At 36.3% G+C, this 23,710-nt stretch overlaps 1 long non-coding RNA gene across 1 annotated transcript in view; it reads left to right on the top strand.

Moving 5' to 3' along the window:
- The window catches only part of LOC309652640, a 213,634-nt gene extending 193,747 nt beyond the window's left edge, over positions 1–19,887 (top strand). Inside the window, exon 4 of the long non-coding RNA XR_014258833.1 lies at positions 17,966–19,887. This is a non-coding gene — a long non-coding RNA (uncharacterized lncRNA). The remainder of the gene's footprint in view (positions 1–17,965) is intronic.
- The last annotated feature ends 3,823 nt before the right edge of the window (positions 19,888–23,710 follow it).

Genomic DNA, 23,710 nt, shown 5'->3' with positions numbered 1-23,710 from the left:
ATGGTGCCTTTCAGGAAAGGGCCCAGTAATTGGCAGTATAACTTGGGGATCAAGAGGGCAGACTCTTGAACCAGGCAGTGGGGATTTGAATCCTGGCTCTGTTACTTAATAATAGCTGTGTTCTGCGCCCCCATGTCCTTATGAATATAATAGGACTCATCTCCCAAGGTGAATTTACCATGAAGCCAATGGAACTTAAACCACAGGACTCCTCATATGTGTGGGTTCTTTTAAAAATGAGGAAGGAAATCAGTGCTAGCTGGAAGCATTTTGTAAAAGTCATTTCTGAAAAATTAACTGAAGTTTCTCAAAAGAAAAGGATCAACTCCAACACTCCAGTAATTTGTCAGGGTATCTTTTCGCACTCAAGTAAATATTCTTTTTCATACCAGTTTTTGTGTTCATAATTTTGTATTATTTTTTAATAAAGAGTGCCTCAGGTACCACAAAATCTGGACTTTGCCTGCCACCTAAGGATTTTGTGAGGATTAGAGGACATAATATGGTTGAGTTACTTAGAGCAGTGCCTGGCACACAGGTAGGAAATGTTAGGCATTATTATAAATAGGTTGCTTAACAGTGATTAACATATCGATTGGTCATATAATTTTCTGAAAAGGAATCAGTTTTGAATGGCAGTGTCAAGGATCTCAAGTTTACTCAAGGAAGTTCCTCAAGTTCTCCCAAAGCAAGAAGCAAATAGAATGATTAGACCTCTATTGACTGAAGTTTACTGCTACATCACTGAACACCAATTGGTTAAATTAGAATGCTCAAGTGACAGAATCCATTGCCTAGTTGCTCAGAAATCTTGGGCTCTTTTTTATTTCAGTGAATATGAATTTAAATTTTTTAAAATGCAATTTAGGGAATTCCCAGGTGGTCGGTGGTTAGGACTCTGCGCTTTCACTGCCGAGGGCGCGGGTTTGATCCCTGGTCAGGGAACTAAGATCCCACAAGCTGTGTGGTGTGACCAAAAAAAAAAAATACAATTTAATATGGTTTTTTGTCTTAATTGATTATTCCTTCTCCTCCATTACCCGTGCTCTTGACTTTTAGAACTCCTGTTTTATGTACCTTCTGGAAGGATTATTCAGTTCTCTTAACTTCTATCTAATATTCCCTACGTATTTGTTTAGCTTTACAACTTGCATAAATTCCCCAATTTTATCTTCTAGAACACCAGTTTGGTCTTTATTACTATCTAGCTAATATTTACTCTGTGCATTGAATTATTATTTTTTAATCTCATAAATAATATATTAATTTCCTGGACTTCCTTTTCTTTCTCTTAGTTTTTTCATAATTGTTTGTTTATAATTACTATATAAATTCAAATTTTTGAAGTCAAATAATTTTATTATTTTACCTAAATTTTGTTTACTTAATTTTGGTTTCAATGTGTATATTTGTGTGTGTGTGTGTGTGTGTGCATGCACGTGCATGTGTATAGGCTAGGTTTTTATTTTGTTTTTTCCATGGCATTTGTTTTCCATGATTTTATGGTTGGCTGTTTTTCTGTTCTATATGCATGGATGGAGGAATAGGTCCATTAATTAAGGCATCTAATATTGGATTTCTCTGTAGTTATGGAGAAGTGTCTTCTCAATATTTTTTTTTTCTTGACTTGGACTACTGACATCAGTGTCTGGAGGGTACTTTATTCCGTGTGGAACTATTTTACTCCTAGCTAAAAGGGGTTTTCCTTGATTCCACTCTCTTACACTTTTCTACCATAATACAGTCTTTTGTAACAATACTAGACATACATTAAATTCTGCTCTGCTAATCTCTTAGGCATGAGTACCATGAGTAGGATAGCTTTTTTCTGATGATTGCACCCACTCTTCCAGTACTAAGGTCTTGGGTCAAAAACACACCTTCCTGTAGCCATGTGCTCAGGAAAGGAGGAGGTGACAGTCTACTAGCTCTTCAGGCTGCTAATTCTTCATGAATTGCTCCAATGAGTAACTGTGGTAGGTAATATCAAAGATAGCCCCCAGGGAACCATGTATCCTGGTACTCACAACCTTGTGTATTCCCCTTTCAGATGAAACTGGACTGGCTCTGTGACTCACTTAATCCAATAGAATGTAGTAAGAGGATGTTGTGCCTGTTGCAGGGCTAAGCTTTAAGGGGACCTGACAACTTTATGCTTTTGTCCCCTTGGGAGTGCTGAGCTGACATGTAAGGAGTTTGTGCTACTGGAGAGATGTTGTGTATAGACCACATGGAGAAGCCACAAGGAGGAGAGGCCCTGAGAATACATAGGAAGAGAGAGAGACGAAGTCATCCTAGTGTGCTGAGATCAGCTCTTCAGCTGTCCCCATCAATGTGCCAGACATATGAATGAGGCATCTTGGATATTCCAGCCCCGTTGAGACTCCAGAAGTTTGTACCCCAAGCTAGAATCACATGGAGCAAACTGTCCAACTGATCTAGTCAGCTCATAGAATCATGAAAAACAAAACAAAACAAAAACCCAACAATGATGACAACAGCAAAACAGTTGTTCTTCTAAGCTACTAAGTTTTTGAGTGGTATTTATTTTTTTTACATAGCAATATGGTCTTATTTGGAAGGGTCTCCAAAAGTCTCTTGGGAAGATCTTGCAGCTTCAGCTAAGTTTCCACTACCCTTTCCATCCCAATCTATTCCCAAATTCTCTCTGTTTTCCAGAAATTCCTTTTGAAAAAGTTTCCTGGTGGCATCTTTTCCATTTTTCTGGTCCTACAATGTAAATTTCATATATTTTCTCTAATTTCATTGGTACTCTGAGAAGAAGACAGGTCATAAATATTCTCAGTTTACCATCATGAACTGGAGGCCAAGAGGTATATTGTACTCTACAATTATATAGATGAGGAAGCTGCCAATTTGAAGGTTTAAATAGCTTACCTAAAGTCACAACTAGTCACACCTGGGATTCAAATTATTCCTATATTCTGTTAAGTATTATATCCAAAGGAAGTGAAAGTAGAAAGACACTGAATTTGAAAACTACATTACACACACACACACACACACACACACACACACACACACACACTGAATATCATCTACTTCATCCCAGAAGTGGTACATATCATGTCCACTCACTGTTCATTTGTCAAAACAAGCCACAAGGCTCCAAACTAACTGCAAGGGAAATTAGGAAAAGTTAAGAAGCTCAAGAAATATGTGTTGAGCACTAACTGCTTCTACTTGCACTGCTTGATAAAGTGGCCCACTTAAGTCATCTTGAAAAAGGCCTGCCTGCTGGATAGAGGATCTAGCAGAAAGAGGATGAAATTTCTTACCAAGAAACTTAGATGTGTCTTCAATTTCTCTATTGATCTCTTAAATTGCAACCTAGCATTTAATGTTTAGGTGGTAGGATTGCTTCTAGACAAGTATTATACTTTTTATCCCACTTAGAAATAGTCACATCCTTTCATTATGTGCATGAATGAATGGAGCTGCAAAAGGTCACAAAAGAGATACCGTCCAGGTTAGAGGATGGTGTGGCCCCTCATCTCACTCTTACCCTAGATGATAACCTAGAAAGCCATGTGTTCAGGAGGCATAGCTTCAAGACGGAGGAGAGCTACCTGGCTACCTGATCCATAAAAGACTCTTCATAAATGAGAAACAGTCATTCTTTTAAGCCACAGCACAACGTAGCATTAACCTCAATAATGCAGGCATTCACTTGGCCCCCAGGGAACATCATATCATGTTACTGTAGCAAATTAGGAGAATCAGTTTGCTTAATGGTAGTTCCCATCACAGGTAGCACTCCTCTGCCTCTTACTGTCACACGTTTTCAAACATCTTCATGGATTCTCCCAGATATTTAAGAAAATGTCAGGTTTTGTCCAAGATCTTGTTAGTGCTCTGTGCCAACAGTGTTATACAGGGAGCCTACCAAATTCTGCCATTCAGTAAGGATCCAGACTGGTTCTCTTGGAGATCATAACACTTGAATTGAGAAATGGAGGGAAATGTCATAGCCCTCTCTATTCCTGTGAAAATCTTCTTATAAAAAATATCATTAAGGAATGTTCAGCTTTCTCTTATATGCAGTAGACATGGATGATGGTTATGAAACCAGTTTTGTTTCTGCTTTGTCCCTTCTTCGCTGATGTGTCCAGGATATCCTTTTAGAATATTTGAGCTCTTACCCTCAGTTGCTGTGAGCTTTGGGTCTCAGTCAGAAATCTAAAGGACATTTTTATCATTTTGTTACAAGTATTTGAGTAGGCAGTCAAACGGGATTTATTTTCTCAGAGTTTTTATTATATAACCCCATGTTTAGAGCAGATGCAATACATTCTGAAGTATCCCTTTCATTTTTCTTTCTTTCTTATTTTCCTTCTAATTCCCTGCCCATATTTTTTCCCAAAACTCAAAATGATATATGGATGGTAGTTAACTAGTTTGGGATATGTTGTTGTGGGAACAGGTCCGGCTCTATTTCCCACATGTCAAACCCTGGTCATTACTCAGTGACTGCTAAAAAACCACTTTCAAGGTCTGTCCAAAAAGAAGATCAGTTACAGACCCTGATTCTAATCTAAAGTCAGTGAGAAAACAAGTTTTAGACATAAATAAAGGGTAGGACTACATTCAAAAAAGGGAAAAGAAAGACAATAGGTAATAAGTGCAATGCTTTTTCTAAAGCAGTCCTACTACCTAAATTCTGAATAATGAATTATATTTTAAAAAGAAATGATGACTATGTAATGTGATAGAGCTGGTAATTATCTCTTCAATGGCAATTGTATCACAGTATATAAATGTATCAAATTAACATGTTGTACACCTTAAATTTACACAATGTTATATGTCAAATATATTTCAATAAAATCAAAGAACTTATTAGTTGTAATTTAAGCAATCACTGAAAAGCCATCTAGGTTCCTTGGAAGGAATTATTTTATCTCTTGATTGCAAAATATATTAAAAGACCAACAATCTCTATGGCCATCAAAATGGTTAGAGAACTACATGTCAGTTTGGTCACTGGTAGCCATAATAATGACCTCCTAATCCTCAAAACCTGTGACTATGTTACTTTACATGATAAAAGGGACTTTGCAGCCTTGGTTAAGGTTAAGGACCTTGAGATGCAGAGATTATCCTGGGCAGACCAAATGTAGTAACATGAACCCTAAAAATGGAAAAGAAAGGTGAAAGAGGAGGTCAGGGAGATGGTGGCGTGAGAAAGACTCAATGAACCCATTGCTGGTTCTGAGATAGAGTAGTGTGCAAGGAACAGAGAAAGGCTTCGAGAAGCTAAGGGCAGCTCTCAGCTGACAGCCAGCAAGCAGTGGAGATCTCCTCATTGAAACGAATTCTGCCAACATCTTATTTCATGAGTAATGAAACAGATTTTTCCCAAAAGCCTCCAGAGAGTAATGCAGCCCTGCCATTACCTTAATTTTAATCCAGTGAGACCCACATCGGACTTCTGACCCAAAGAACTCCAAGGTAGTGAATTGGTGGTGTTTGCAGCCTCTATGTCTGTGAGTAATATGTTATAGCAGCAATAGACGTGACCACCAAGTAAGTATGGTTTCCCAGATGTGGCAATGTAAAGTTTTCTTTAAACACTGTGCCTGTCAACAGATAATCTCAACGTTGTATTTTACTGGTAGCTCCCAATAGTGAAATCTTGGCAGTGGATTAGATTTGTGGTGTCTCCCATCCACAATAATTATTCTCCATTGCTTCTTCTATCACGGGTTCTACATGGTGGGGGCTTCCATGGACAGCTGTAATACTCAACTCTTACTCTTTCTGGTACATTTTATGAGTAGCCTGATACTGTTGCTAGTGTATTACTTGGGCAGCCTATTAGATAGATTATGATTGTCAGATCTGCTGGTTACCGCCTGTCAACCCTTGGGTAATTAAATTCACCATTCTGAGCTCTAGTTTTCTCTTCTGTTAAAAAAGAATGCAATATTCACATTTCCTCCATAAGGATTCATTAAGATGTCATATTATGAAGGGCTCATCACAATGCCTACATTTGATTAACGTTGTATCCTATCTCCTCTCTCTGTTCATTCATTCAGCAAATATTAAATGAACATTTACTACATGCTAAATATACTCCTGGGCAGTTAGGATGCTTTAGTGTACAGAAGACAAAATACCTCTTCTCATGAAACATATTCTAGTGTAAGCTCCACTGCTTGCTCTATTTTATCCTATATGGGTTAACAGAAATGATATATTGATGTACTGCATGGTGCCATATTTATAATTTCTGGTTAAGCTTGTTTCTCTTTCCTGGAACCCGAGAACTCTTTGCTGATTCAGAAGTATGTTTATTCTCTAGAGTGTTCTCTCATACATTTTATTGAAGAGTTCCTTGCTCTCTCCATTTAGTAAATTTCAGGTACATATATCTAAAAGTAAAAAAGATAATCAAAGTAATAGCTGGGTGACCCACAACACAGCCATGGGGAGATAGCCTTTAAACATAGGAAATATTTTAAAAACATTAGAAATTTGTAATGAGTGATTTTTGAAAAAGAATCAAAGAAACAAAAACCAAACCAAGAAGGCCTCTGTAAAACTTCAGAGAAATGTCTTAACCATAAAAATAATTCATGACTATTCTTAAGGGAGAACCAATTTTGGATAATGGGATATTCAAGACTTTTGTTAGCTTTACTTAGTAACAATTTCAAAATGAAGTTTTCAAGATGCACAGATGGCTTTCTTTCCGCAGTGTCAGTATTAGCTATGCAGTATAAATGTTTTGTTTGTTTGCTTATGTTTAAGTGCCAATTATATTTTTATTTACCTTATTTATTTTTAATGGATTATTTTTTCAGGCCTGATTTTTCTAAGAAGAAAAAGGATGAGCTAATTTTAAGTTGTAAAATTAACATTCTGTCTAAAAATACACAATGTATCTCTTAGGCAAATGATGGTTTCCATTCAGTTTCCCTTTTTTTGTCATCCAAAGGCATCTTAGCACATAGAAAAAAGATTTTCTGTTGAATTATTTTTGCAATTTGTATCTAAAAGTTCCTCTTGGGACAATTGAAATCTTACTCTTTCAATTTCTGGAGACTGGTAAAACTGATAGGTGTGTTTCATACGCATAGCCTTCCTCTACACCAAGCCCTTCATGTACAATTGAGCAAACATCAGAGTAAACACAGGTTTATTTTAGAGGAGAAGTCAACATTTATAGTTGCGAATAAATCCATACAAATTTAAATCAATGCTAACTTCTAAGAGCTGCCCAAATTCCTGGCAGTGGCAAGGGTAAATTTCAGTCTAATTTGGGCTGCCACCAAAACAAGACAAAGAGAGTTGTCCCTTTCAGCTGCAAATAAAGGAAATGAATTTGGCCAAGCAGAAAGCTCTTAGATGAGGAGATAGGAAACTGGGAGGAGGGCTGGCTGGTAAAAGACTGATTGAGAGATTTGTTTGGGGCGTGTGGGTGTTTTTTCCAGAAGTAGGAGCACTTTACCAAAGAGTATAAGGTGAATGCTCCAGTAAGTAGCAAAAAGCCACAGCTAAAGTAAAGGACTTCTACAGAATGCCTTTTGGCCACTCAGCCAAGTTTCCCTCAGAACTCAGCCCGGGTAAGTTGTTCCCCAATAATACAGGCAGTCACCCTGCCTCTTTCTCCTAGCATTGTCAAAACAGATTCCTTCCCACAGAAGCTCCTTCAGCTTGGAAAATGGATCATGTTCTTTATGTATTACAGGGGAGCAAAATTTGCTACTCCAAGGTGTACCACTTTGGCATGTGGATTATTTTGAGCTGAAAACAGTTAAGGCCTAAAGACTCAGGAAGAAACTTTGACCTTCTCCCTAACTGCCTAAAAAAACAGAGGACCTGTTCCAGGAAGGGAGTTACCACCATAGATAACTATAGTATGACCTAGATGTGTAGACAGGGAGGAACCTAGCAAAGTCTATCTATTAAAATTCCTCTCTGTGTCCCATTTTCTCCACATGACCCAGCAAACATTTGATTACCATCTTCGTGTGAATTACCTTCCTCCCCTTTGAAATCCCAAACCACTACCCTCAACATCCTCTTTTGTCCTTAACTGAAGATAGTATTTAAGGTGAGAGTTTCAACCATTTGGGGGATTTACTCAGTTTCCCTGGGTCTCTCCCATATATACATGTTATTAAACTTCTGTTTGATTCTCTCCTGTTAACCTGTCTCATGTCAATTTAATTCTTAGACCAGCCAGAAGAACCTAGAAGGGTAGAAGAAAAAAATTTCCTTCCCAACAGTATCCTCTCTCTGGACCCCACTTCTCTTCTCTTTTTCACCTAATACCCACTCATCCTTCAGATCTCAACCTCCATGTCTCTTCCTCCAGAAAGACTTTGACCACTTCCCCAGTCTATGTAAGGCACTTTTCCTCCTCCAAGTTCCCTTGGTATCTGTGACTTAAGTCACAGCACACATCATACCAGAAATTGTGGTTTAATTGTATGTGCTGTTGTGTGGACTCTAAGGGAACTTTCTACCATTATCACCAGTGAATCCTAAGCGCTTAGCTTGTAATGCTCTATATATTATGTTTGTGGAATGACTGACCTGAAACCTGGGAACAAATTCGACTATTTAGATCAATGTGTGACCACAGTTGGTGCTTCCCCCAGGTCCCTTCAGATCTCTGTTATCATTTCTGTGTATTTAGATTTTCATAGTTCATTCAATCAACCCAAATGCTTTTATATTCCATCATTACTATGTAGAGTATATAGCAATAAGAATCCTAAGGAGGGATCCCCTAGTGGCACAGTGGTTGAGAGTCTGCCTGCCAATGCAGGGGACACGGATTCGAGCCCTGGTCTGGGAAGATCCCACATGCCACAGAGCAGCTAGGCCCCTGAGCCACAATTACTGAGCCTGCGCGTCTGGAGCCTGTGCTCCGCAACAAGAGAGGCCGCGACAGTGAGAGACCCGCGCACCGCGATGAAGAGTGGCCCCCCGCTTGCCACAACTAGAGAAAGCCCTCGCACAGAAACGAAGACCCAACACAGCCATAAATAAATAAATAAATATTAAAAAAAAAAAAAGAGAATCCTAAGGAATCTGTGACTGGGTCAAACTGAAGCAAGCCATCATTAGCACCTTGTAAATGGTCTTATAGCTACCTCAAAGTCAGAATTGTATCAGAGAGGGGCTTAAGAAAATAATGCTACCTGACTACATGAATTGGAAATATAAATCCCAACATATGGAGATTTTGGAATTGAGATTTAGTGTATAAAAGTCACAGACTCTTTTTATAATTTCACTCATCAATAAGCATCTTTGAGCATCAGGTTGGCATAATAAATGTATAAAATCAGAAGCATAAATAATATAAAATTAAGTATCTCTTAACAACTATAGCCTTAACCTTAAATTTTATTTCCAGATGAATAGAAGTTCACAGAATCTTTTCCTTCTTTTTTTTTTTCTAATCAAAATAACTCCTCCTCCTGATTCTAAAGCAGTGAAGTGAAATGGCTAAAATCATGTTATTTTATGATAATAATTTTACAGCTGCTAAGAGGGAGACGTTTTTAAACATCCCATATCTATTATAAACGACACTGAAATTATCATCCTTAGATTGAAGAAGAGGGTGAAATATTTGTCACAATATAGTCTCTCCACCCCACTATCCTGAGAAGAATGTGATGACTAAAATTAGAGAGTGCATGCAGCATTACTTAATTTCAGTCTTCTTGCAGAAGGAGGAGAGAATTGGGCCTGAGAAGATAAATAGAGATCAGAACAAAGAAGCTAGTCAGTTCGTGTGAGTCTCTCAACACCCTGGGTGGTAAGCCCACAGTCATCCAAGAAACAGATGCTAGGCTTAAAAGTCAATTCAGGGTGTGGGTGAATTGCATTAAACCTTATATTTTGTTTTTCTCGTGAAGAAAAGAGAAAAACCGGTCTCATTTATCAAACACAAGCTTGTTTTTTTTTTTCCAGAGATTTTGTTCTGATGTTCTGCTTTAATATCACATTCCCTAATGTGTTCAAGTCGCCCTTAAAAGTGATGTCCACCCAATATTCTAGTAATAAGTTAATTTATATCTCACATGATGAGTCTCAGCAGGATAGTCAACATGGCCTATCACAAAATGTTTGACTTTTATTTAGCATAATAGAGCATGAGTCATGCATTTAAAGCTTCAGTAGATTTCTCCTGTTTTAAAGTCTAATCTTGGATTAGAGGAGAACAGACAGGTAGCAGAGTGAGCAAATTACATTAGTGGCAAAACTACAAGGAAGTATTCAACTGTCTGTAAAAAAAGAGTATCTTGGGATGCTTTGGTATTGCACAGCCACCTCTCATGCTTATTATGTAGCTTTGAAAAAAATAGACCAGTCCACTGATTGGGTTATTACAGTTATTAAGAGAACAAAAGTTACTCTCCACCAGGTGTTTCTAAGAGAAGTTGCTGTCACTTGGAGACTTTCATTTTTTACAGAATTGGGAATTCTTGGTCATGCTAAGAAAACGTAACAACTTAAGAAAATTTAACAACTTAGCAGTATTTTAAAAGTACTTAGCAGTACTTTTAAGTACAGATAGATATTGTGAATGAAAATACAGCTGTATGAAAATAGATATTATAATGCAAAGAATTAGGATTTATATTGTCATGGGTATTACAAGCCTAAATTTATAAACCAGTCTTGTTCTTTGTCACCACTTAATGTTCCTCCTTTTTTCCTTCTAGACAGAGATAGTGTATATTGCATGTGATGATTTAATTTCAGGTGCTTTGTGCCTTCATTGGAATGACTTGTGACTCTTGGACATGCCTTTTTCACTGATGACTTTTTAACTCAGAGTCTTACTAGACATTGGCAGGGTATTTTGTAATCACTACTTGTGGGGGAGGAAAAATCATTTTCCCTCTACCCTTCTAGGTTCTTGGCCGAGACCCCCGCTGTAGTAAAAGACAGTTTAATAAGAGAAAGACAAAAGCTTAATAACTTGGATACCTCCTGTATACATGGGAGAGACCCAGGAAAATGGAGTAACTCTCTGAAATGGCCCAAGCCACCACCTTAAATATCATCTCCAGCTAGAGTTAAAAGATGTTGGAGGAAGGAAGCCAGTTATGGGAGGTTACCAGGCAAAGCGCAGTAGACAAGGGTACAGTTGTAATGCAGATGTAAGTCTCTGCCTTCTCCAATCATAAGAGTTTCTAGAGATTTAAAGTTATCCTTCTCTTCCTGGTATAGAGAGGGAAACACCCTTACAAATGGAGATTTCCCTTCTACAGGTAAATGTCTGTAACACAAGGGTAACTTCTACTCAGTTTTTAGAGCTTTTCTTACATCATCCTTTTCTTAAAAAATCAGCCTAAAATAATGCTTACTCCAAAGAGGTATATTTGGTGGAGGTATACTCTGCTCCCCCTCAATATCAAAAAAATAATTTCCCGCTATTTAAAAAAATGTATTCATGGATAAAATGGGTTCAAAACATATCACTTAATCTGTATATAGTATTACTCTTTTTAAAATAAACGATGTGGTTAACAAAAGAAAAATATTGTTAAGGAAATGAAAATATAAAGAAACCACAATAATACAGAATTCCAATATTAAGATCCCCAAGTTTGACTTTAATGAAAATAATTATCTGTGTATAAATTTACATATCTGATTGAAATTTAATAGGTTATATATGAAGAATTGTGAGAAGCATTTTATTTTTAAAATATTTCTGTTTCCTCAAACTGCTCCTAAACCCTGAGTGAGAAAGGAAGAGGATTCCCCACTCTTTTTCAGTGGAAGATTTTCTCCTCTCCCTCTTTTAGGATATTGTCAAGGAAAAGACATGTTTTAAAGTTTTTTTAACAAAGAGAATGTGATAATCTTGGATAAAATAATTTATCCAAGATTTATCCAAGAAATTTTAAGAACTAATATTTATCATTTTATATGTAAAAATATGAATAATTATGGCAAATATTCAGATAAAATAGAGAATAGAAATAAAGCATATTCACATAGGTTGTCAAAATAATCTTGGAATATAAGCTGCTATCTGACAGCATTCTTCAAGAGCAAGGTGATTTTGGCAATTGACATAGTTAAATAAACAATTAGTGCATCCCACAATTAAACTAAAACTGTCAGACTATTACCAAACCAGTCTACATATCAGCCTTTTAGGGGAGAAAAATTCTTCCCTTCTCCCTTCTAGGTTATTTGACTGGTCTAATAATTAAATTGACATAAAACAGATAAACAGTAGAAAAACAATTAATTTCATAAATAAGGGAATCCCAAAGACATGAGGCTTCCTGACGGTCAGGCAAGTGAGGCTTATACACCATCCTGGGCTAAGGAGAAGGCGGTAGGGTTTGGGACTTCAAAGGGGAGGAACTTGATTCACAGGGAGATGGGAAGAGCAGAAGCTTGGTCAACGAATGTTTGCCACGCCTTGCTGAGTAATCTTTCTTACATAAAAAAGTTATCTGTGGTAATAGCTCTCTTCCAGGTACAGACCTCCTATCTAAATTGTTTAGGCAGTTAAGGGGAAGGAAGGTAAAAAGCTCTTCTTGAGTCTCTTGGGCCTTAATCATTTGCAGCTCAAAATAATCCACATATCAAAAAGAGGCACATTCTGGGATGAAATACCCTGAACCCCATCAGTCTTTTTGTTTATCTCTGTTTTAACAGGGTATTCCAGCTCAAACATCCTGAATAGGTGTCAGAATCTCGTGTCCTCGCTCTGTCTTTTCAGTATTACTCAACAAGTATCTTTCAAACAAATAGTAAAGGTGCAAAGGTGTCTGTTGACACTTTCTGGAAACATCTGACTTTTAGCTAAAGTGTCATATGTGTATGTCTGAGGGAGAAGGTGAGTCTGTGTTTGTGTGTGTGGTCATTGCCATTTGGTATTTTGCTTTAATTATTGGGCTCATTGCTCTTCCTTTTGGGGGACATAGATATGACATACTGTCCAAGAGGTATTTATATTTTTACAGATTTAAAATCCCTACTTAATATTTCCTGGATTCAGTTTGTACAACACATTGATATTTCAATTAGCCAAACAAATTTTCCATTATTCTAGAACATTGTGAGAAGTATAGTAAAATTACTGTTAGGATGTGTGTGTGTGTGTGTGTGTGTGTGTGTGTGTATCCAGTTCACGGCAATTAAGAGCAAGTACTGTGTCTCTTGAGTCATAAGCCAACAAACAGAGGCAGATAGAAAACAAAAGCCAACAAACAAAAGACCCCTCATGGTGCACAGTGATGGGAAGCATGACAGTTTTTCTACAATAGTAGTGTCATTTATTATAACTGAAACATAATGCAATCAAACAATTCAAAATTCCGGTAAAGAAAAATTTTATCTTAGTAGATAATAGCTTATTGATGCTTATGTGAATGGCAATAAATTAATATCTAACACCATTGAAGAGGGAACAATGGATGTAATATTTTCCATTGGTGTGTTTTTTGTAGCTTCAGATAATTTTAAAAATGCCTTGGGGCTTCCCTGGTGGCGCAGTGGTTGAGAATCTGCCTGCCAATGCAGGGGACACGGGTTCGAGCCCTGGTCTGGGAAGATCCCACATGCCGCGGAGCAGCTGGGCCCATGAGCCACAATTACTGAGCCTGCGCGTCTGGAGCCTGTGCTCTGCAACAAGAGAGACCGCGAGAGTGAGAGGCCCGCGCACCGCGATGAAGAGTGGCCCCCGCTTGCCACAACTAGAGAAAGCCCTCGCACAGAAACGAAGACCCAACACAGCCATAAATAAAATAAATTTTTAAAAAAAAAGCCTTATAGTGAGTTCAAACAATTTATTAGAAAGCTCAAGTAATGATAAATAAAGGTTTAAAAACAGAATTTAAATAATATTGTGATGGATATATATTAAAGTATGATATGACATACCTATTAATGATTTATTGTTTCAAATTCAGAAATGTCATTCCTATTTTCAAAACTGGGACACAGAAAAATGTAGAGCTCAGTAAAAACATTCAAATCCAAGAGAAAGGTTTTCCTTTAAACTTTGAATAATGGATACAGTGAAAATTCCTCTTGATCACGTGTGTGTGATTCACTTGTGCCAGATGTTGGCCAAGCCCCTGGGCTCTGACCATACTAGCAGGAAGGACAGAGAGCAAAGACTATAAATTACCTGATTAAGATGAAAATGGAGCCCCTCACGTCTACACTGATTACTTCTCGTAACAGGGACGTCCACAGGGAATTCTCAGTCACAACGAAAGTGGCGTTATTCCCACATCTCTGTGGGCTTAGCAAAAATGCTGAGGAAATGGCGATGATTGTCTAACCATGAAAGAAATAAATATGACAGTAATGAATAGAGTCTTCTTAACAAGCAATTTCTTCTTAGAATAGTGATTCCCAGTTTCAAATCTGTAACTCAAGGAAACTCTGTAAAGAGTAATGAGGGTCTGTGGGATTTGCCTCCTGCCAATATTTCACAAAGTCTAACGGTAGTCTTTGGATAAATTTTCTAAAGACACCAGTGAAAATAATTTTCAAAACATGAGGTCTAAGTGGGAAAAGTAATAGAAGGGCTCTAGTTAATGGAAAAAACTGGAAGTCATTGTTCTAGTGTAGAATTTCCCAACATATATTACTCAGAAAATTATTTCTGTAGGTTAATAGGCATTATTAGAAACAAACAAAAATAATGCAGTAGTCAAAAATGTTTAGGAAATGCTCTGTTTAAAATGAATAATTTAATAAAATTCAAAAATTAAAATAAAATAAAATGAATAATTTGACTTTCTAAGAATCTCCAAAAGGGGAATAGAGGAAAGTTTCCCAAACTTATTTTTTGGCCATAGGGTGTATGTGTGTGTGTGTATGTGTATGTGTGTGTTTCTTTCAGAGAATATGGCAGGACTAAACTTCTACAGAACTCATCTTGGGTAATGTTTACTGAGGTGATAGAGCCAACAAAACAGGAATGGAAACCTCAAGACAAAACCACCCAGCTGCCCTTAGACTCTGTTAGAATATTTTCATTCTCATAGAATAATCTGGATGCCTTAAGGTTTTTTATCTGGAGGTCTCTTCTGACCCAGTGACTCAAAATCCTGTCTTGGGACTCGTCTCTGTGATGTTTGCTTCTTGATGACTTCTTTTTACAAACTGTCTGCCCAGGGTTATGCTTTGTCTGACTTTTCATGTCACAGGTCCGGAAAAGTAAGAGCCTGTTTTTTTTTTTTTTTTAAACTTTCAAGGAGGTTATGTCATGTTTCAACTCACCTGCAGCACTGTGTACCAGACAGTCCAGCAAGGAACTCGTAATCTGGGCTGGCTATAGAATTAGGGATCCTTGGAGCACGTGGGACAATTAAGTTAAACCAGGAATGTGATCTGGGCAGATACCAATGTATTATTCCTACTAAGCTTGGCATGTTGAAAAGCTATGGTATTTGCCAGCAAAAAGGTAGATCTGAATCTCACCTTTGGCCATCGTTAGCTCTGTGAATTTGGACAATTTATATAACTTTTCTAAACTTCGATTTCCTCATTTGTAACATGAAGGCAACACTGCCAACTTTGAATACTTAGAAGATTAAATAACAATTTCACGTAGAAGATTCTGGTATGTATTAGGTATTAAATAAATAGAATCCTCTTGCCCCTACCACAGTCCTTTGAACCTATTTCTTCCCAGCCCATCTTCTCCTTCTGCACCTCCCCTAACCACTAGACTATAGACAACGATTCTAAGTAGCATAAGGTGTTTCTGGGAATTCCCTGGCGATCCAGTGGTTAAAACTTAGCCTTTTGGGCTTCCCTGGTGGCGCAGTGGTTAAGAATCTGCCTGCTGTAAAGCAATTATATTCCAATAAAGATGTTAAAAGAAAAAAAAAAAAGAATCCGCCTGCCAATGCAGGGGACACGGGTTCAAGCCCTGGTCCGGGAAGATCCCACATGCCGTGGAGCAACTAAGCCCGTGCACCACAACTACTGAGCCTGCGTTCTTGGGTCTGGAGCCACAAATACTGAGCCTGTGTGCCACAACTACTGAAGCCCACGTGCCACAACTACTGAAGCCCACGTGCCTAGAGGCTGTGCTCCACAAGAGAAGCCACCGCAATGAGAAGCTCGCGCACTGCAACAAAGAGTAGCCCCTGCTCGCTACAACTAGAGAAAGCCCACGTGCAGCAACGAAGACCCAAAGCAGCCAAAAATAAATTAATAAATTTTTTTTTTTTTAAAAGAAGGTATTGGAAAAAAAAAAAAAAAGACTTGGGCTTTCACAGCCAGTGAACCTGGGTTCGATCCCTGGTCGGGGAACTAAGATCCCACAAGCCATGTGGTGTGGCCAAAAAAAAAAAAAAAAAGATGTTCCTGTTTCCACAGATATTTTCTCTTTAGTGGATGATGTCTAATGATTGAAAACACATGTGGAAATAAATTCATTTCTCATGATGACTTTTCAAACAATATGAAATACTGTAGAGAAGCTATTTCTAGTGTGAACATCTCCCCAGTGTTCCAATTTATATCATCCGTGGGGAGACTAAGTCTTCACAAAGCTGACCCTTGACCCCACTCACAACACTCACACTTCTATGAACCTCTTGAACCTTCTACCCCAATGCTTTTGATAACAGAAATTGACAGCATATTATCTATTGCTTGTCTAGCTATTTTTCATTACTCTGTGCAAACCCAGAGAATAAAAATCTTATTTTACACTGATGATGTTCACTTTTAAAATACTTCTCAAATTTTAATTTTATTTTCCATTTCATGTCTTCATTCTATCTCCTTTTTCCAACATCATAAACCAAAGTGAATTATGTGATGGAAGTACTAATTGTGAACAGCAGAAATATGTGTGAAATTCAGGTCTACCACTAAACTTACACAGCAATTGCTCACACTGAAATTTTATGTAAATGCTGTAAATAAAAAATGAGATCATTTAGTGCCACTTAAATGTTTATATATTGCAAAATTGCTGATACTCAGTGCCCCCTGGTGTTTGAAGTTATTTATTTGCTATAAAACATTTTAATGATTTTTCTCTATTATTTAAGTCAAGCTTTAAGTCATATATAATTTTACTAACAGCTCTACCAAGAGACAACTCTACTCATCTGTGTTTTCTTATAGCTTGGCCCTTGTTCTGTGCATGAGCAATGTTGTTTTGTTTGTTTTTTGTGTTTTCCCAAATGGGTTGTGCAGTCTTACACTGTGGAGCCTTTATTCAAACTGGGTTGAAAAGCTTCTCATGTACTTTCCTACTCTTTAGTACTTACTTGCATCATGGTTCTCACAGTCTTCTGGGATTCTCTCTTTGCTTCTCTCTCTCCCCAGATCTAAGCCCTTGAAAAGTAGGTACAATGTCCTACCCACTACTGCCTCCTCAAAGCCTATCACAGCATCTGGCCCATTAGATGTGCTTAAGAAATCTTTGTTCCATGAATGAATGTATGAATGAATGTTATTGCAGAATCCTAATTGTGGAAGGGGTTCATGTTCCATTTCCAAACAGAAATCACATGTACAGTAATACCCCTGCAGGTGAGATACATAATTTCCAGTAGAACAATTCTAGTAATGTTGAACTTATTATAGAGCTCATCTTATTTCTAAACAGTTCAGATTATTAAGAACTTTTTTGGTTATGCTGATCAAATATGATTGATATTAAAAATACTCTATTTTCTGTCTTTTGCCAAAGTAAAAAGTAAATATAGTTTTATATCCTTTTGGCATTTTTGTCATATTTGCACAGAGTAATTAATTCCTGACATTTTATCTTCTTTTAGATTAAACCTCATCAGGTATTTTAATAGTCTTTGTATGCTATGCTATAAGGTCCTAAGTCAACTTTTCTGTGGCTTGAACTCTATCCCTTTTATTCAGAAAAGACCTAGATGGTGAAAATCCCAGTAATTATAAAAATCAGCTTCCATCCAGAATCTGGTCAAATGTCCTGTGTCTGTTTTCATAGGCAAAAAATGAAGAATGATGAAAATAAGAAGACTCACCCTTATTGTCATGTAAAGAGACCAGAGAAGGCTTGTTTGTGGAGCTGCTGAACTGCAGATCCAGTGCAGAAAGTACCAGGTAAGAAATCTGAGAACAGTGATCAAAATTGTGCTTTAAAAATAGTGCATAGGAAATACAGGTACAGGTTCCAAAAGACAATTTAATTTGCTAATTTTGAAGGTCTATAAACTATCTTCTCTCTTGAGGATTTATTCTTCTCATAATATAATGTTTGTAAGATCCTATCTGTCACAGTTCCCCAGTGGAAAAGTATGGATATAGTAAACTAGGTTTTGTCTTCAGCTTGTGTTAGTGTAATCATCTGCCTCATTGCACAGCAAGCTTAGATCCCATTTATATATACCCTCCTCAGCTTGAGTGATTTCCCTGTTAATGATCAAACTGAAAGCACATTTCATTTCATACATGAAACTTCTTTCACAGTACACCTGCATATCATCTTATATAGGTATTAAAAATCCAAATCCTAGGAAAATGTATTCCTATCATCTTTACTAACATCCATGAAATATGGACATTACTCCAATAATTGAGAAATATGAAAAATTAAACTGATAAGGCTTACAAATAAGTCCCCAAACATATATGAAATGTATGGCATTCAATAAATGTATCATAAACAGGAGCAAGCAGTTACAATATAACACAATTGATAGAGCTTGCGATACTATTATATCGACTTGATGAACTACCCCTTTGTAGACACTACTTTGAGACTTTATTTTTTAGATAATTTTATTTTGACAAATTGCATCTTTGTATAAAATTTGTGAAAATAATTCGAAAAGACTTTTATTGAGTTAATCTATTCAGTGAGCCATACTGTATTCATTTTACTTCTCTGGCAAGTATTTTCATTGATCCTTTAAATCTATAAACACAGTAACATTAATGTTGTGCTTTTTTTTTTTTTTTAACTGGACAAGACAATTCCATAGCTAGTGATGTTTACATTTTAAACTACCACACGTTTTCACATTAAAAAGGCAAATGTTTGGGCAGATGATAAAGACAACATGTGGGAGGGAAAATGTGGACTCTGCCTTGACTCTCAAAAGTATTTTTATGTATTTCGGAAGCAAAGTTGAAGTTACTCATTTTGCTTCTTAGTGAGTTAGACCCTGAATGGCCAATGGAAATTAAAAAGCTTTAAGTTAAAATGTGCTTTAAGGCACTCAAATGAGCAAACTTGAATTACTTCTTATATCTTAGGGGAAAAAAAAATAGTGGAAGGAGTTTTCCAATCACAAAATAGTAGTCGGCTAAGACTTGAATCATATCAAAAGTTTATTCACCTTTAGGACATATTTGAGGCAATTGCTTATTTAGTGGAGAAATAAAATAAGGAAAATAATCCATGCAGCACAGGGGATCATGCTTTTGGCATGCAACTCTTTTTATATCCAGTGACACATTACTGGTGAATGTTCCTTACTTAGTTCAACCTGACTTCCTACCAACAAACAACATATAATTGCAATGTTCACAGATTGATACTGGATGAGCTTAATAAAGGGTTCTACTTCTGCACATCTCTGGAATTAAAACAAAAGGCACCAGACCTACAACTAACAGCTGGAGATAACATATAATTTTCCAGAGCCCAATAGCAGTTTTTATGTTACTGCATTGTGCTTCATATATTGACATATTTGCTGTGAATTCTGCCCTGGGAAAGCTGAGAGTTTGTGTATGCTGAATTGGGATGTCATTTTCTGTGACCTCTGAAAGTTAGCGATAAAAGCTTTACTGTCGGGGAAACATGGGCACCATGTTGCCTTTTTACCATCAGAGATGTTGTCATTTGCTTCTCACAATAGAAATGCCCGTGGGTTGCACCACAGCCGAGACACGGTTTGTCAAGGAAACACATCAGAGCACAGTCACACTTGGAGCATCCGTTCCATCGCTGTGAATCATGTGTTATTTAGTAAAACACTCTGCCAAAGACATCACTGAAATAATTTGATGTGGTTAAAAGAATAATACTACATAAATCAAGGAAAGAAGCAGCAAAGCTTTTAGATTTTTCTTAGCAGCCTACTGTATGTAGTTAGTAATTGGTGTGAGCATTTTCCTTTAAAAATAAAGAAATATCAAGTAATTGAGATGATTTCACTGAATTGCATATACTCAAATTTAATAGTATAAAAACAGGGACATTTAGAGCCAAAAACCTAAGCCATAATGTCATAAGACTATAAAAAAAGATGCCATCTCTACTCTGTGAAAATAGCTCATATAAAAATGCACATGTGCAGAAACATATGCACATATAATGTCTAAGCAGAATTTTTGATACTTATATTTTTTTAAAATATACACAAGAATCACAGAGAAAGAGTCTTCATCATTTTATACTAACTGTTGAGCGATGGATGATAAAAGTTTTTTTAGTAAAAGTAAAGAAAATAAAAATAATTTGGAAAATATATGTTAATTAAAAAAAAAAAACTCAGGTGATGTACTAAGGTTCCAGGCTTAGTAGGTTAAAAATTTAGTCCAATTTTTTTTCATATATGTATGGGTTTATTTTTAAATTTCTTTCTTTGGAAGTTTCTGCTAAGTCTGGGTTTCTGTGTTTGGGCTTCATTTTTTACACACTTCTCTTTTTTTTTTTCATTTTAATGCTACTTTTAAAAAAAATATTTTTTGGAGTATAGTTGCTTTATAGTGTTGTGTTTTTGTTTCTACTCTCCAGCAAAGTGAATCAGCTATATGTATACATATATCCCCTCTTTTTTGGATTTCCTTCCCATTTAGGTCGCCACAGAGCATTGAGTTGCCTGTGCTATACAGTAGGTTCTCATTAGTTACCTATTTTATACATAGTATCAATAGTGTTTATATGTCGATCACACTCTCCCAATTCATCCCACCACCCCCCCTCCCCCTTGGTATCCATACCTTTGTTCTCTACATCTGTGTCTCTGTTTCTGCTTTGCAAACAGGTTCCTCTGTAATATTTTTCTAGATTCCACATATATGCGTTAATACATGATATTTGTTTTTCTCTTTCTGACTTACTTCACTCTGTATGACAGTCTCTAGGTCCGTCCACATCTCTACAAATGACCCAATTTCGTTCCTTTTTATGGTTGAGTAATATTCCCTTGTATATATGTACCACATCTTCTTTATCCATTCCTCTGTTGATGGACATTTAGGTTGTTTCCATGTCCTGCCTATTGTAAATAGTGCTGCAATAAACATTGGGGTGCATATGTCTTTTTGAATTATGGTTTTCTCTGGGTATATGCCCAGTAGTGGGACTGCTGTGTGTGATGGCTTGCAATAATAAAGATAATACATATACTATGTATTATATTAATTATATATAATATTAAGAAAGATGGGGAAATATATAAATACTATGAAAACAGATATAAAGTTACTCTAGAAAAATACACATTGTAATGTCCTTGCAATACTCAAGTTGGACTGCAAAATTGGTTCTGAAATTCCTGTAGATTAAAACAAAAAGTGAAATGTGCTAGGTTACAAATTTACATTGTGTATTGGCTAAATCTCATACCACAAATGCATAGTAAGGAAGTATAAAAATAATACGGGAAGACAAATTCCAAATATAGCAGATAAAGGATGTAAATGTAATAAACATATTGTGTCAAACAGACTAAATAAAATATAAAGGTTTGTGGGGTATTTTGCTTTTGATGAAAAAAATTTAACTTATTTGTATGCAGTCCATGAGATGATGTACAGGAACAATCGAGCCGAAGCTAGAGATATAGGCATGAATTTATGACCTTACAAAGCAAAATGTTTGACTTATTAAGATTGCACACTAAACAATCCTTACTTACTCTTAAAACAAGCCTTTTTAATTCTCTGGGACAGGAGGACTTAGAGGTAGTCTGGGGAGTATATTTGGATCAATGGTAAAATGTATTCAATTTTAAAAACTGATCAAGGTTTCTACTTTTTCTCTTAAATCACAATTGAACAATAAATATTAATTTTATAAAATATTTTCCACTTTTCCTAAGTTTACCTTTCTACGGGCATATTATTCATAATACCATATTATAAATTTTAAAATACCGGCTATTGCTGTGATTACTTCCCTTTTTATGTTTTCTTCTCTACTTTATGATTTTTATTTTTATTTTTTTATTTTTTACCTTGTTTATTCTCTCTTTTTGACATAATCAATCTTTCCAGAGGAGCATCTATATTATTATTCTTTTAAAAACTGTGTAAATTAGCATGCAATAATTTAAAACATTTTCTTAAGGAGTCAGAGTTTGCATTACAAACAATATTTCTACAAGTTCAGGAAAAAAAAAAAAAGAACAATTACCTAGAACAGTGAAAGAAAAAAGGCAGACAATAAGATGCAACAAATATATCTTAGAAAGCCAGCATAAAATTGGCAACAAAATCAAGCAAATATCGCACAATAAAAGAATATGAAAAACAACCTCTAATGAATTTTGCCCTCTTTTCTCAGTTACTTTTTTTCATTTATTGAGGTATAATTTATGTATAATAAAATTCACCCTTTTTTTAGGTGCGTAGTTCAATGAAATTTGTCTGTCTTATACAGTCATGTAATTATCACCAAAATCAAGATATAAACCTATGCCTATCACCTGAAAAAGTACTTATATGCCCCTTTGTAGTCAGTCCTGCCCTTCTACTCCCATCCCTGGAAATTACTAATTTTATTTCTGTCTCTAGTTTTATCTTTTTCAGAAGGTCATATAAATTGAATTGTGCAGTTTGTAGGATTTTGGGTCTTGCGTCTTTCACTTAGCAAGTTTTTGCATATATCAGTGGATATTGTTCCTTTTTGTTGCTGAGTAGTCTTTCATTATATGTGTATATCACAGTTTGTTTATCCATTCACCCACTGATGAACATGTGTGTTGTTTCCAGCTTTTGTCCATTGTGAATGAAGCACTTACAGTTTTTGTGTATAAATATGAGTTTATTTCTCTTGGGTACATATGTACATGTAGAATAGGTGGACAATATAGTAAGTATGTATTTTTATTTTTATTTTTTTGTTTTCAGCCATGTTTATTCCAAGATGATAATAAGTGGAGATATTTGAAATATCTTTGAAGGCTTTTCAAAAAATGCCATGGATTATATGCAGAAGACATAATTTAAAAAATTTTTTTAAACTTTTCTTCCACCTTACTAAAGACTAGCTCTGACTAACATTAGCCTGAAGGTGTTCTATTTCTCCCTCGCTTTTTCTCTACCTTCTTTTCTTATTCGTCTAATAAATAATTCTGAAACTTTGTTTCTTGTCTCCCAAGACTCTAACTATGCAACAGGGAGCACTAGAAAAAGACTTAACTGACTAACTTAAAGTTACCCTGAGGATGTTTGTCCACTTTTCATTTCTTTTGTCCTTAGATTGGCTTTAGGAATCTGTCTACACTTCCACAATATAGTTAGGGGCAGCAGAGGTACTGTATGTATGATTTGTACTTGTACATATTTCCCAATTCCATCTGGTTTTTTTTTTAACATCTTTATTGGAGTATAACTGCTTTACAATGGTGTGATAGTTTCTGCTTTATAACAAAGTGAATCAGCTATACATATACCTATATCCCCATATCCCCTCCCTCTTGCATCTCCCTCCCACCTTCCCTATCCCACCCCTCTAGGTGGTCACAAGCACCGAGCTGATTTCCCTGTGCTATGC

The sequence above is a fragment of the Balaenoptera physalus genome (genome assembly GCF_965194825.1).
Source record: "Balaenoptera physalus genome assembly, chromosome: X".
NCBI classification, from domain to species: Eukaryota; Metazoa; Chordata; class Mammalia; order Artiodactyla; family Balaenopteridae; genus Balaenoptera; species Balaenoptera physalus.
This window is presented reverse-complemented; position numbering and strand designations above follow the sequence as displayed.